Source organism: Centrocercus urophasianus, unplaced genomic scaffold, assembly GCF_019232065.1.
Source record: "Centrocercus urophasianus isolate 14NV4802_14NV808 unplaced genomic scaffold, USGS_Curo_1.0 seq_10, whole genome shotgun sequence".
NCBI lineage: Eukaryota > Metazoa > Chordata > Aves > Galliformes > Phasianidae > Centrocercus > Centrocercus urophasianus.
Genome location: NW_024884142.1, coordinates 12,628,031 through 12,641,195, shown reverse-complemented (window position 1 = coordinate 12,641,195; position 13,165 = coordinate 12,628,031). Strand labels below are relative to the sequence as shown.

At 37.4% G+C, this 13,165-nt stretch overlaps 1 non-coding gene across 1 annotated transcript; it reads right to left on the bottom strand.

Annotated features, from left to right (window-relative positions):
• Window positions 1-413: 413 nt before the first annotated feature.
• Window positions 414-495, bottom strand: TRNAS-AGA. Its single transcript has one exon. It is a non-coding gene; the product is annotated as a tRNA-Ser (tRNA).
• Window positions 496-13,165: the final 12,670 nt, after the last annotated feature.

Genomic DNA, 13,165 nt, shown 5'->3' with positions numbered 1-13,165 from the left:
CATAGGAATTGGCAGGGTTCACTGACAAGAATCTACTTGCTGTTTTATCTCTTTCCTCTTCAAACTAGGTATGTATGTACCCTTTTGAGGCAGGTAGATCCCATTTGTTGCCAGCATGCCTGGTACTGCATAAACCGCCCCACAATCAAAAAACCTAAAATTCCTTCAAGGCCATCAGCCTCTTACCCATGTGTCAATTGGTCACATTTTCCTGTTCCTCTCAGCATTTTTTAGTGGTACTGAAGGGGTTGTGGAAAATATCACCTGAGCTCCCGCTAACCACCCCAGTGCCCTGAGGTCTCTTATGATAGCCCTGAGGAGAATAGCCCTGTGACCTCAGCCTTAACAAACCAGTGAGCTTCCATGAAATATCTCTGACCTGGGCCCCATGTGAGAAAAAGAACGGCTTGGGCCGTAGTCGGCAGGATTCGAACCTGCGCGGGGAAACCCCAATGGATTTCTAGTCCATCGCCTTAACCACTCGGCCACGACTACACTGACAAAATAGTATGTCTGCTTCTATTCCTGGTTAATTGTCATGCATAAAATGGTGCAGAAATTTCACCATTAAAGTATGTGTCCTGCATGTCACTCCCTCGTTATATGATTCTAGGTGAGTACCAGAATTTTAATTCAAGCATCTAAACAGAACTGTTCCACTCCTATACGGTGGATGACTTAGATATATTAGTAGAATTCACAGGAGTCACAATGTGGAGCATCAAACACAAAAGCTTACTTAAAAAAAAAAAGTTAAGGCACACAGGAAGGGAAATCTTTGAATTTGACATTCATATTCCCCACTCTGGGTTTCAAAAGAGCATTTCTGCTGCCTTGGTACACAGAATATAGATGTCTTGAATAAATATTTATACATTGCTTTAGGAAAGGCTCAGTCTGGTGATGATATCAGCTGACAGCCAAGAGCCAAACTCTGTATAAGAAGGCATGAGATTGTTTATGTGTTGGCACAAAATTCAGTTAAACTGCAGTATAGGGTAAGGAATAGGATTAGGATTCCTCTGTAAGAGGTATCTGGTCCATGCTGAGGCTGAAGTAAAATTTATGCCTTGATCTCTCAAGTTCCACTTGTCTAGAGTTAAAGGTAGGGTTGGAGTTAGGTCCTAAATCAGAGACACTGCCAAAGACAGCACAGAATTCCCTGATCAAGAAATGGCTAAATCCCCCAAGTATTGAACATTTCTGGTTTGGAATGGGATACTTCAAGGACTACCTGCTGGGACTACAATAAGAAATATGGACTCTATCAGACCCTTGAGTAAAAATTGTAAATATTAGTTTTTGGAGCTTTAGGACCAAAAGGGGCTAGAATAGAGCTGGTGCTTGTGAGGGATTGGGTTAATCAGGATCCTCTGAAGTAAAATTATGGCTACTGCTTGGATTAGAGTTCAAGGTGGTAGAAGAGTTTAGGTTCAGTAGATGTTGGCTTTGAAATTAGGAACTACAGGATTAGAACCGCAGGACTATAGGAATTTCAGTTTTAGGATTAGAGTCTATGATAAAGTTTTTATATCTCTTGTCTACTAGACAGCATAATCTTTGTGACTCATGAAGTTGAATGCAAGGGTGCTGAATGTCACTTATGACCGTATTCATTAGCAGCTGATCAAGTAATTGCAGGAAAAGAGATTGAGGGGTCTACAAAACAGAATTTGAGAAGGGGCCAAACGAGTGCTTTTAAGGATTAGAAAGTTTTCCAACAAATGACAAAGATTTAGAGTTCAGAATGGTCTGTAGATAAGAGTTGACACTGGAAAGATTGATGGTTATGATGGTTCTGACATTTTATGTCTATCAGGCTAGTGTTACATCTGAGATTAGGAATAGGATTTGATCAAACAGCAGCCATTACAGAACAGAGCTAGAATAAAGTCAAAGGCTAACCTAGAAAGGACTGATGGAGATCCCATGTTAGTGAAAGACTTGATGAAGGATTTTGAGCTTCTGTAGGCAAGTACTCTGCTGTGGAGAGGAAACATTCTGCACTACAGCAGGGAACTGCCTTGACTGGTTGAGGGGCAGCCCTGTCAGGGAGAAGCTGCCCAATGCCATTGTCTCCCCATCGCAGCGGCCTTCTGACATCACAGGGGCAGAGTTAGGAGCAGTGGCAGGATCACCCCCTGCGTGTATAAAATCTGCCAGATATTTTAGATGGGATCACTCTAGTGACTGGAGTGCTAAAATGAGTGGCTATGAGCTCTTCAGAAGGGATGGGTAAGGAAGGAGGGGTAGTGGTGTGGCTCTGTAAGAGGCTGTTTTGATGTCGCTGTGGCGTTTCTGAGCTTGGGGCTGGGAATGATAAGGTAGAGCCTCTATGGGTAAGGACTGGTGGAGTGCCAACAAGGTGGACCTTGTGGTGGGGCTCTGTTATAGAACACCTGACTAGGCTGAAAAGACAGATGAGGAGTTCTATAAACTGCTGGCAGAAGTTGCGCTATGACCAGCCTTTGTTTTCATGTGGGACTTCACCTTTCCTGATATATGCTGCAAATAAAGTACAGTGCAGAAAAAGCAGTCTAGGAGGTTTCTAAAGCATATGAAAAATAACTTTCTGATGCAGTGGATAAGAAAGTCTACCAGGGGAGGTGTCCTGATGGACCTGCTGTTCGCAAACAGAAAAGGATAAAGACTGGTGGAGATATGGAGTTTGGGAGCTGTCTTGGACAGAGTGAATATGAAATAGTAGAGTTGTCAATTTTTGGTGAATTGGGAATGCGGGCAGCAAAACTGCTGCCTTGGAGTTCTGGAGGGCAGACTTTGAATTGTTCAGGGTACTGGTAGGGAGACTCCCTTGGGATTCAGTCTTGAAGGGCAAAGGAGTCCAGGAAAGGTGGTTGCTTCTCAAGAAGGAAGTCTTAAATGTGCAGAAGCAGGCTGCCCCTCTGTGCACAAGAGCTGGAAAGGAAGATCAGCGTGATGTTTTTCCTGAGGCTCTAGGAGAAAAAAATAATCTACCTCCTGTGAAAGAAGGGACAGGCAACTCAAGGAGAGTACAAATAAGTTGTTTGGATGTGCAGGGAGAAAATTAGAAAGGTGAAATCCCAGCTTGAATACAACTTGGACATTGGCGTAAAAGAGAACAAAAAGTTTTTTTACAAATATATTAACAGTAAGAGAAGAGCTAAGGATAGTCTCCACCCTTTACTAGATGTGGTAAGGAACGTGACCACTGAGGATAAGAAAAAGGCTGAGGTCCTCAATGCCTTCTTTATATTCATCTTTGAAAGTCAGATCAGTTATCCTTGAGGTCCTCCACTCCTAATCTGGAAGTCTTGGATGGGGAGTGGAATAAACTCCACATGACACAGGCAGAAACAGGTAGAGACCTACTGTTCCACCTGGACTGCCACAAGTCTATGGGGCTGAATGGAACACACACCAGTGTGCTGAAGGAGCTGACGGAGGTGATAATCAAACCACTTTCCATCATCTATCAGCATTCCTGGTCAGCTGGAGTGCTACCAGATGATTGGAGGCTTGCCAATGTGATTCTTATCTACAAGAGGAGTCATAAGGATAATCCAAGGAACTACAGGCCTCTTAGCCTGACCTCAATGCTAGGTAAAATTATGAAGCAGATCACCTTGAGGGTGATCACACGACATCTTCAGGATAGCCAGGGTATCAGGTCTAGCTAGCATAGCTTCATGAAAGATAGATCCTACTAAACCAACGTGATCTCCTTCTATGACCAGATGACCTACCTGGTGGATGAGGGAAAGGTCATTGATGTAATGTACCTAGACTTCAGCAAAGCCTTTGACGCTGCCTCCCACAGTAGTCTCCTGGGGCAGCCTCTGGCTTGGACAGGTACTTTTTGCTGGGTAAAGAACTGATGGATGGCTGGGCCCAGAGAGTGATGGTGAGTTAAATCCAGCTGGCGACCAGTCATGAGTGGCGTTCCTTAGGAGTTGGTATTAGGGCCTGTCCCCTTCAACATCTTTATTGATGACCTGTTCGAGGGCATTGAGTGCATCCCTACTAGGTTTGTAGATGACACCAAGTTGGCCAGAAGGTAGCCTGGGGGTAGGAAGGCCTTACAAAGCCAACTGGACAGGATGGATAGCTGGGCTGAGGCAAATGGCATTCAACAAGATCAAATGCCAGGTGCTGCACAACAACCCCAGGCAGCACTACAGGCTTGGGGCAGAATGGCTGGTAAATATTGGCGATATGTGAGCAGTTGGACTGGATGATCCTAGAGGTCTTTTCCAGCCTTGTGATTCTGTAATTCTATGAGTCTGTTAGGAATCCTGTAAGAGACTTGTGTTTATCTAATTCCCAGATTATTTGGGTAAAACACTTAAATTGATTAGTCACTCACTGGTGTGTGTGAACTGCACATTTTGAGCATGTTCATGTTTATGGGGTTTTCTTTGAATGATAATAAAATAATATTCCCCTCAGACTGTGTATAAAACTAGGTAATTAAGTTAAATAAAATTATATGCATTTCAGTGAAAACCTACTACTGGCGCCCACAATTATTCATCCCATATTTATCAGATATTAATTTTGAAAATGCCATAAAATAAAGCACATAGAAGTTGGAATAATTTTCCTAAACAATTAGAGACATTTGTAGTTTGTGTGTGGTCTTTACTGTTTTTATAAATTAATTGGTGAATTAATTAGTATTTGGAGGGTTATAACTGCATGATGATAAATGATGATAAATAGAAAGGTGAGCAAAGTGAAATCATAAGTTTTTGTTACTTCCTTTGATAATACCAACTATTCTAAAGCCTAAGAAATACCATTAATTTATGATACTGCTCATTTCAGTGGTATTTTCCTTCTGGATCCACAGGATCATCGGTTTCTTTTTCCACATTCACAGGAAAACAAATGATTTATTTTAAAGCCTATTTCTTTATAGAAGAAGCTAATATTTTTCTCATTTTCTAATGCCAATTGCAAGGGAGAAAATTGTAGAGAATAGTAAAATTCAAGACCACTCAGTACCATGGGGAACAATCCATCAACATTTTCTGTCACACCTTGTACTCCAAAATATACTGAAATAATCGCCACAGTAACTGCTAAACTGGTTCCTCAGTGTGTTAGAAGCAGATAAAACAGCAACAACAGATACAGAGGGACAAATTGAAGGGAGGAATGTTTTTGTGGTAGCAATCCGTGTAATTCATGAATCAAACTTCCAGACCATCTGTTCTAGTTTATATAATGAGTTTTGAGAGGTGATAGTTTGCTTCTGGTCATGCATTATATTAATATCTTCATTGGCAGACAAAAGGGTGGATTGATAAAAGAGATGACAGCTTCTTTAATTTTGCTCCAGAGAGACACTGCATTGAAGCAAACATTACTTTGACCTAAGAATTAAGGGACTTTGTTGCCTAAGCTTCTATGAAAGAATTTGGAGCTCAGAAAAGAGTGGTAATGATTATATAATTCAAAGTAAATGGTGTTCAGTTAGGACACAGTTTTTCATTTAGCATGTCATAATACCATCTGATGATATGCCTGGTCTCTGTCTACATAATGTTGACATAATGATAAGGAGATGAAGATGAAATAAGCATAGAAAATTAATGCCATAGAAGTCATAGTTTACCCAGATTAATTTTAGTCTTGCTGGTACCACCCTGTCAGTTACTAATTCCCATTTTTATTTGAGAAAAGTAGAGATGTTCATATAGTTATCTAAGGGAGGCACAGACCAATGTATGATATACTATGCACATCATATGGGTGAGGCAGGAATGTCAAATTTAGATTGGGTGAAAGCTCATTTAGTGCTATGTACAATAATAATGATCACATTACTATTCACAATAAGTCACAATAATGAAAACATAAAGCTTTGTGATATTACTGTCAATTTTAAGATGAGATTGAGACTAAACAGGTTGGGCACTGTCTTTCTTTGAACAGTAGACCAGATAATTTGAGTGGCATTACTACCTTGAAATGTTCCCACTACAGATACAATTGTCTGAAAATCTGCTGTAGTGAAGGGTGTAGAATAAGTAATATGCATCTTGGGATGAAAGGTTTCTTTTTTAATTTTTGAACAAAATAATCAGTGCCATAAAGGCAACTTTTCAACTTATTGTAAAGAAGATATGGGCAGTTTTCCCAGGTGATCACAGAAATACCTGTTTGGATCCTCAGAACACTTTATAAGAGTATCAAGAAAGTATTGTAAATTCCAAGATTAAAAGAAAAAAAAATGTCTCCCACTGTTCAGATATATAGAAAGATCATTATAGGGCACATCTTCAATTATTTTCCATTAAGCAGGGGGAAAAATATGAATAAAACTGGATGCAAAGAGAGGGGGAGAAAACTGGAGGTTCAGGGGAAAATTGAGGATAGCGGGACTTGTTCAACTGCTGTCAGATACATAAATATGTTTGAATCTGGGTATATATAGATTAGGTTAAAAAAATATATGATCTCACCAGCTCTATATTTTAGTAAAAGTAGAAATTTTAATGAATTTCTGAATTAAAGGGAAAAGTCCAAATCTTTGCTTTTGTTACTCTGGAAGGGATTAAGTTTACCAAAACAGAACTCCAGTACATATCAGAGGTTTATTTCTGAGCTAACTGTCTATACTCCTTTTACTTTGCGTGTTTATAAAGCAGAATTTCTGTGTCATTATTAATGACGCATGATACTTCCTAAAGTAGAATTCTAAATTAAGCCGCTGGCTGCCATGGTAGTTCACTGAGATCTGATTTTATCTGATATTTAAAAAATAAGGTGAATGAAAGAGGAAATAAAAGAAAAATACATCGACATTAAAAGTCCTTTTAATTTCTCTGTTAATTTCTTTCAAAACCTCTATTCTTGTTTGCATCATATGAATAAATACTGCACATATCTGAGCAAGAATTTCTGGGTTAACCGTGGAAACATGGGTAAGACTGTGACAACAAACTCCCTCCACGGAACTACATAACTGAAATTCCTTAAAATCTCAGTCACTTTTTAAAAATGCAAGTCTGAACCTCAGCTTCACAAATGAGAAGTTCACTGAATTGTTACATATATGATTTTTTGCCCCATTATTTCTTGTTTTTATGGTTAACAGTTTGTTCATGGAACACAACACTAAATTTCACATTAGCACCATGTATAGTAAAACCAAAAATCCATGGATTTTCTTATAAGAAAAGAGAAGATGAATTCAGGCATTAACATAAGCCTCTGCTGACTCAGTACAAGACTGAATTTTGTTTGCTTCAATCCAGTATTTAGTATTGGTTCATTTCTGTTTGGTACTTATTATTCAGGAATAGTAATTTGCTTCTTGAGCATTTTGTAGTGAATGGTAAGCAGGCAAAAAGGCAAAGGTTAGAGAATACGGAAGAGATATATTGAGATCTAACAATAAACTTGTAACATTAGGTACTTTGAATAGCTTTAATTTACTTGTAGGCAGCACACAGCAAGAATAGGTCTATGAGTGATGTTTAATGAGGAAGGAGTATGAGTCTCACAGATAAAACCTGGAAGTTATACCACGCAAATGAGTATGTATAAGAGGACAGTGAAATAATGACTGTAGGAAAAACTGAAAAGTGAACTATGTGGATGAATACTGGGAGTGGGAGTGGGATGAATACTGGGAGTACAGAAGAAAATGAAGAGGGAGAACAATGTAGGAAGAATAAAATTATTTATAGCATCGAAGATACATTTTTATGTAAAGTTGTTAAAAATCCATGAAGTATTCAGAGACTATGGAATGATATAAAGGACATAAAATTACACTATAAGTAGACAGAAAACTTCACATTTTTTAAATGCATTTTAAGAGAAGAAAGACTCTTTTCCAAGAAAAATACATGTACTTAAAATGCTGTGCCACAGAGACAGTTTTGCCTTCATGACTTTGTTTTTTTTCAGCTAGCATACATCAAGACATGTTGTTCAGACTAGGATTTCTCCCAAAAGACAGGTTGGAAGCGTATTCATCATTGGAAGTTTTTCTCCCATTTCCCTTTGCAGTTGTCTAACATTGCAACAGCAGATTTGGCATCCCCAGCTTAGTCCAGTATTATTCCTGTTGATGGGTGCCAACCACAGGTGCCCAAAGGGGCTCCATGCTTTCTGAATGAAGCCATTTGTAGTATATTGTTTTACACCTAAAGTACAACATTTATGTGTACCACAGTAAATGTGGTGTGCGTCCACTGAAAAACTAAGATGAATACAAGCGAATGAAGAGCAAAAAACAAGTACAAACACAGCTGAGTAAGATAGCTGAAATGGTACCCGAAATATACAGACTTAAGAGCAACAGCAATGAACTAATACATTCAGCAGATTTGAAGACTGATAATAGTTACAAGTTTTTTTACATAAAAATGCTATGAGTGGGATGTAGGTCTAGCTTCTTACTAACTAAGCAAAGAACACAATATTTTTGAAAAATACTTCTAAATGAAAAAATTAGTGGAGACTCTACATTAAAAACTATGCCATAAAGCAAGATGTATGAAAATGTTGCTTTAAAGCTCTTACTGAATATTTGTCCTTTTAACCTTTATTTTCTTCTGAAATATTTATTATTAAATGTTTTCATCCTTTCTTATAAAGCAGTATTACGTAGAAATCTCAGGTCAATATTTGCTACTGAAAGAACTGAAAAAGCTTATGATGACTGTTGACATGTTTATTTTAATAGCAAGAGAGAAGAATGAGCAAATTAAACAAAACGATACAGGACAAAGAAGGGTACGAGGTATAATCATGATAAACTTAGCATAGCCTTGTGTACAATTTGTAGCAGTAATACCAAAAGAAGAACAAAACAATACACCATCTGCTGTAACACTAAAGAACGGCAGTGCTCTGCAGCTATCCCTGCAGAGTGATATGTGAACATGGAAAGGCAGCTTCAGTAGCAAATTCGTAGACTAGCATGAGTGAGATCAGTCTGAAATATGTTTTGAGTACATGTGGGAATTTTTCAGTTTTAAAATCACAGAAAAGGGATTTTTCTCCAATAAGTCTCAAGATGTGTTTACCTAAGTAAGTCCTTGCAGTCAGTCTTACAAACTACAATTTAAAACATAATGACCTATCAGAATTAAAAAACAGAGCATTGAAACACTTGTTTATTTGTTTACACAGTATCCCTAGATGAATAAAAGCAACTACACCAAATATTTCTTTTATCTTTTTCATTTTAGATCGTCCCTTAAAGGTGAAAATACGTAGCTACTCATTTATGGACTAGTTTTCTTTCATCATGGTTTCTTGTATTTAAAGAGTTCAAAACTAATCAGAGACATAAAAGGCTTTAATGACAAGTAAAATAGAAAGTAAATGAAAGAAAGGTGTATTAATAATCCTTAAATAGGTTTTTATTCAGTTCAAGATATACGGATTAGCTTAATTGATAAAGGTGTGATCATCTTTGCACTTTGTGAGAGATGAGTCTTGGAAACACACCTGTTAATCAACTCAATTAGGCATTTATAAGTAATCTTAATTGTCTATCTCTAAGGACTACATTTAGAAAGTGAGTTTCAGATCTTCATTTAGATTGAGGTAGCAGCAAATTAGCTGAAGCACACTAATGGATCATGCTTGAGGGCTTGTGATGCTAAATGGCAAACAGGAACCATGCAACCTAATGAAACAAAGCTGAGAGTAGCTGCCAAGCTTATGGCAACGTGATTATGTATACACCACTCTTGCTTGCTTGAAATACTTTCAGTAACATCTGGCAGCAAACTACATTTATCAATTTATTCTATTAGAGAAATTTGCTGAATTGAGCAGCATGTATAGCAATTAAGATTTATTTTCATAAATTAAAAATTAAACATCTTTAAACATCATTTTTTTCTTAATCATTTTGGCTGAGATTCACTGATTTAAATTGTTTTCTTTTCTTTCTTTTTCTTTTTTTTTCTTTTTTTTCTTTTCTTTTTTTTTTTTTTTTTTTTTTTTTTGTCATGCCAACAGATACTTAAAGGGGCCATAGTTTTCTATTCTTTCAAGTTGAATAACATTTATTCATGTGAGTAGCTTCATAATTTGCATTAGAATTTACTGCTAGTAAGTTCTTGTTCCATATATAGAATTATTTATTTGAGGCCAGATTTGCATCTAGATTATATATTAGCAAGTGCAAATGTGTCTGATCTCAAATAAGTGATTCCGGAATTCTACTAATGAATGGACATGCTGGCAGCAATCTTAAATGCAAATTATTTTCCATTCTCTATATAAGTAGGATTTTCAAAACTCTATAGGGAACAATAACTTGGCAGAAGATTATGTTTGCTAAAATTATGTTACCAAAACAAAAGAAGGTGATGTTCATTTTGGTAGTGCAGATAAAGCAATACTTTTGAAAATTTGGCATTTGACATATGTTCACAGAGAAAGTGAGAGATTGCTGAATTTTGCACTCCTTAAAAAACAAAACAAAACAAAAAAAAAACTGCAGTAACTTTTAAAATACAATTTTAATATCTAAACTGACAATCAAAACACAAAATAACGTAAATAAGAAGTCCAACTATTTCTGGCTCAAGGAACCTGTCTTCTTTCCCTCACGCTTGTTATTACCTTAGAGACATTCTGCAATCCATCTCTGCTCCACTCTATTTTTTCAGTAATTATCACTGAATACAAATGTAATAATGCAGTAGAAGAGGCCTTTTCTCCAAGGAATTTTAAGAACAGCAAAGGTAGCATATGGAAATTAGAACATTTTTTAGAAACTTAGTGGGAGGTAGGAATGCATGCAACCTCAATGTACTGTGCTTAGCTGTGTAATTTGGCAGTATCACATGGTAATGTAAGTGGCAGACCGCTCTTCCTCCTTTCTTCTCCCAGTTAATTCATGTTTTCATGGGAAAATGAGATAGTATTTATGCAGAAAATTGCAATTTTAAATACAAATTTCCCAGACATCAACAAATACAGAAATGTTAAGATCTGAACCCTGAGATTTCTCTTTTCTTTCCTAGAAAGTGTATTTTACCTGCTTGGTGAGGTCCCAGTATGACATGTCCTCCTCCATTACTAACGCACAAGCTTGGACCCTAACAGGGCCTTAGACCTTACTCAAAGTGCAAAGCACTGAAGGCTCAAGAGTAGCTCTCAGGCCTGTATCTTGGACCTGTTTAATTTGCTTGTATGGACATGGTGAACTCCTCTGTCAGAAGAGCCACTTGCTGCACTTTCATTGCCTGTATAGAATCATAGAACCATAGAATGGCTTTAGCTGGAAGGGGCCTCCAGGATCACCAAGTTCCAACTTGCCTGCCACAGGCAGGGTTGCTAGCTGCTAGATCAAGTACTAGGCGAGGCTGCCCAGGGCCTCATCATACCAGCCCTTGAACACCTCCAGGGAAGAGGCATCTAAAGCCTCTCTGTGCAGCCTGTTCCAGCACCTACCTCACCACTCTCTCAGTGAAGAACTTCCCTGACATCAAATTTAATCTCTTCTCTTTTAGTTTAAACATTCCCCCTTGTCCTATTACCATCTACTCTTGTAAGACGTTGATTTCCCTCGTTTATAAATTTTCTTTAAGTATTCTAAGTCTGTAAGGGAAGTTGCTCTCAGTACTTCATTTCTGGGTCTGTCCGTCTGGTGAAAGCTGGGCTAAGTGTTATGCAAGTGCAGCTCCCTCAAAATATCTATGGCACAGGATGTCAGCATACTCTTCTCTCACAATAAATTCAGGAAAATCATCCAACAAACATTATTCTTTTCTCTTTTTTTCCTAAAAAATAATACAATTTGTGCAAGACGTCAAATTCTTTACACTATACCTGAAATATGGAAATAGTCAGAATGAGTTGTAAATAATATCACCTTACAAGACACTAGTGCTTTACCAAAATTAAAAAAAAAAAAAAAATCCCCACAAAAGCTCTTCTGTAAAAAATCAAGTCTTGTTCCAGATGGTGACATTTGCAGTACGGCAGAATTTCAGAATCATCTCCTTATGCTGCCTGGGTAATATAGCTATTACCCTGATTTGACATGTGTCAAAATATCCCTACAGTCTCTGTCATTCTGGTTAATACACCTCCGATGACAAGCTGCCTTGGGTCCTCAGCTCTATGAGTGGAGAATATTAAGTGAGCATCATGTCTGCTCCTAGTTTTGAAAAGGTTAAAATATGACATTTTATATAAACGTTTAATTCATCACCAGAGTTAAAAGTGCCACTAGAAGTCATTTAATAGTAATAATAATAGAGATAACATGTATTTACATTAAGACTTTTACATCTATACCCTTTCAAAATAGTTTATAGTCAATAATTTTAGGAGGGATTTTCCCCAAGATCACAATCTGTCCATCTATCAGGGTTCTTCTTTTCACTTGCAGCATTACAACAAACTCATCTTTTGTTGTAAGAAAAAAATGGAATTGTGAATAATTTGGTAGAATAATCTGATCTTTTAAATATCAAAGTGGGTCAAAGTGAAGAGCTTTCCATGTGTCATGTCTGAAGTCAAAAACTACAAAATTAGGCATTATTTTGACTCAGTACCATAAAGGAAGTTGCAGTGTGGCTGACTGGCTTCAGCAAACCCTGAAAAATTTACCTTCTGTAGTAAAAGAGGTAATATTTTTCTGCAGATAAAATGCAGTAAGATATTAATTTCAATGAGTGTAACAAAAAAACCCCTTTTTTTTACAAATTGAAACTTGAGGCTTTTTTTCCCCCATGGGATTCTGTGAAACTAGCTGTTGAGAGTGCTGAAAATGAGAATAAATAGCACTTATATCACTGAGAGTGTCTTTTCCAGCTTGTGCAAAGTTATCTTTAGATGTCTCCTCATTGTAGGCTTCAGAAGTGATTTAACTTTCCAGAAGTCATTGAATATGATAGATTGGGACAATGATATTAGGGCTTAACAGCTGGACTCTCTGCATGAAACAATTACTGCCAGTGAGGAAAAATGTGAGCAATTGAGTACAAGCCTAATGGAGACAGAAGGGAATGGTTTCAACCCAGAAGTAATAATTAGGGGGATATGATTTAATTATTTCTAAACTGAGTAGAGACAATAAATCTTCTAAATCTAAACTAGACTTGATTAAAAATGAACTACCAAGCAAAAATATTTACATGCTGCATTCAATGTTTTTCCAGAGAGGAGACCCTTCGTATTAAAATGAATGCCAAGA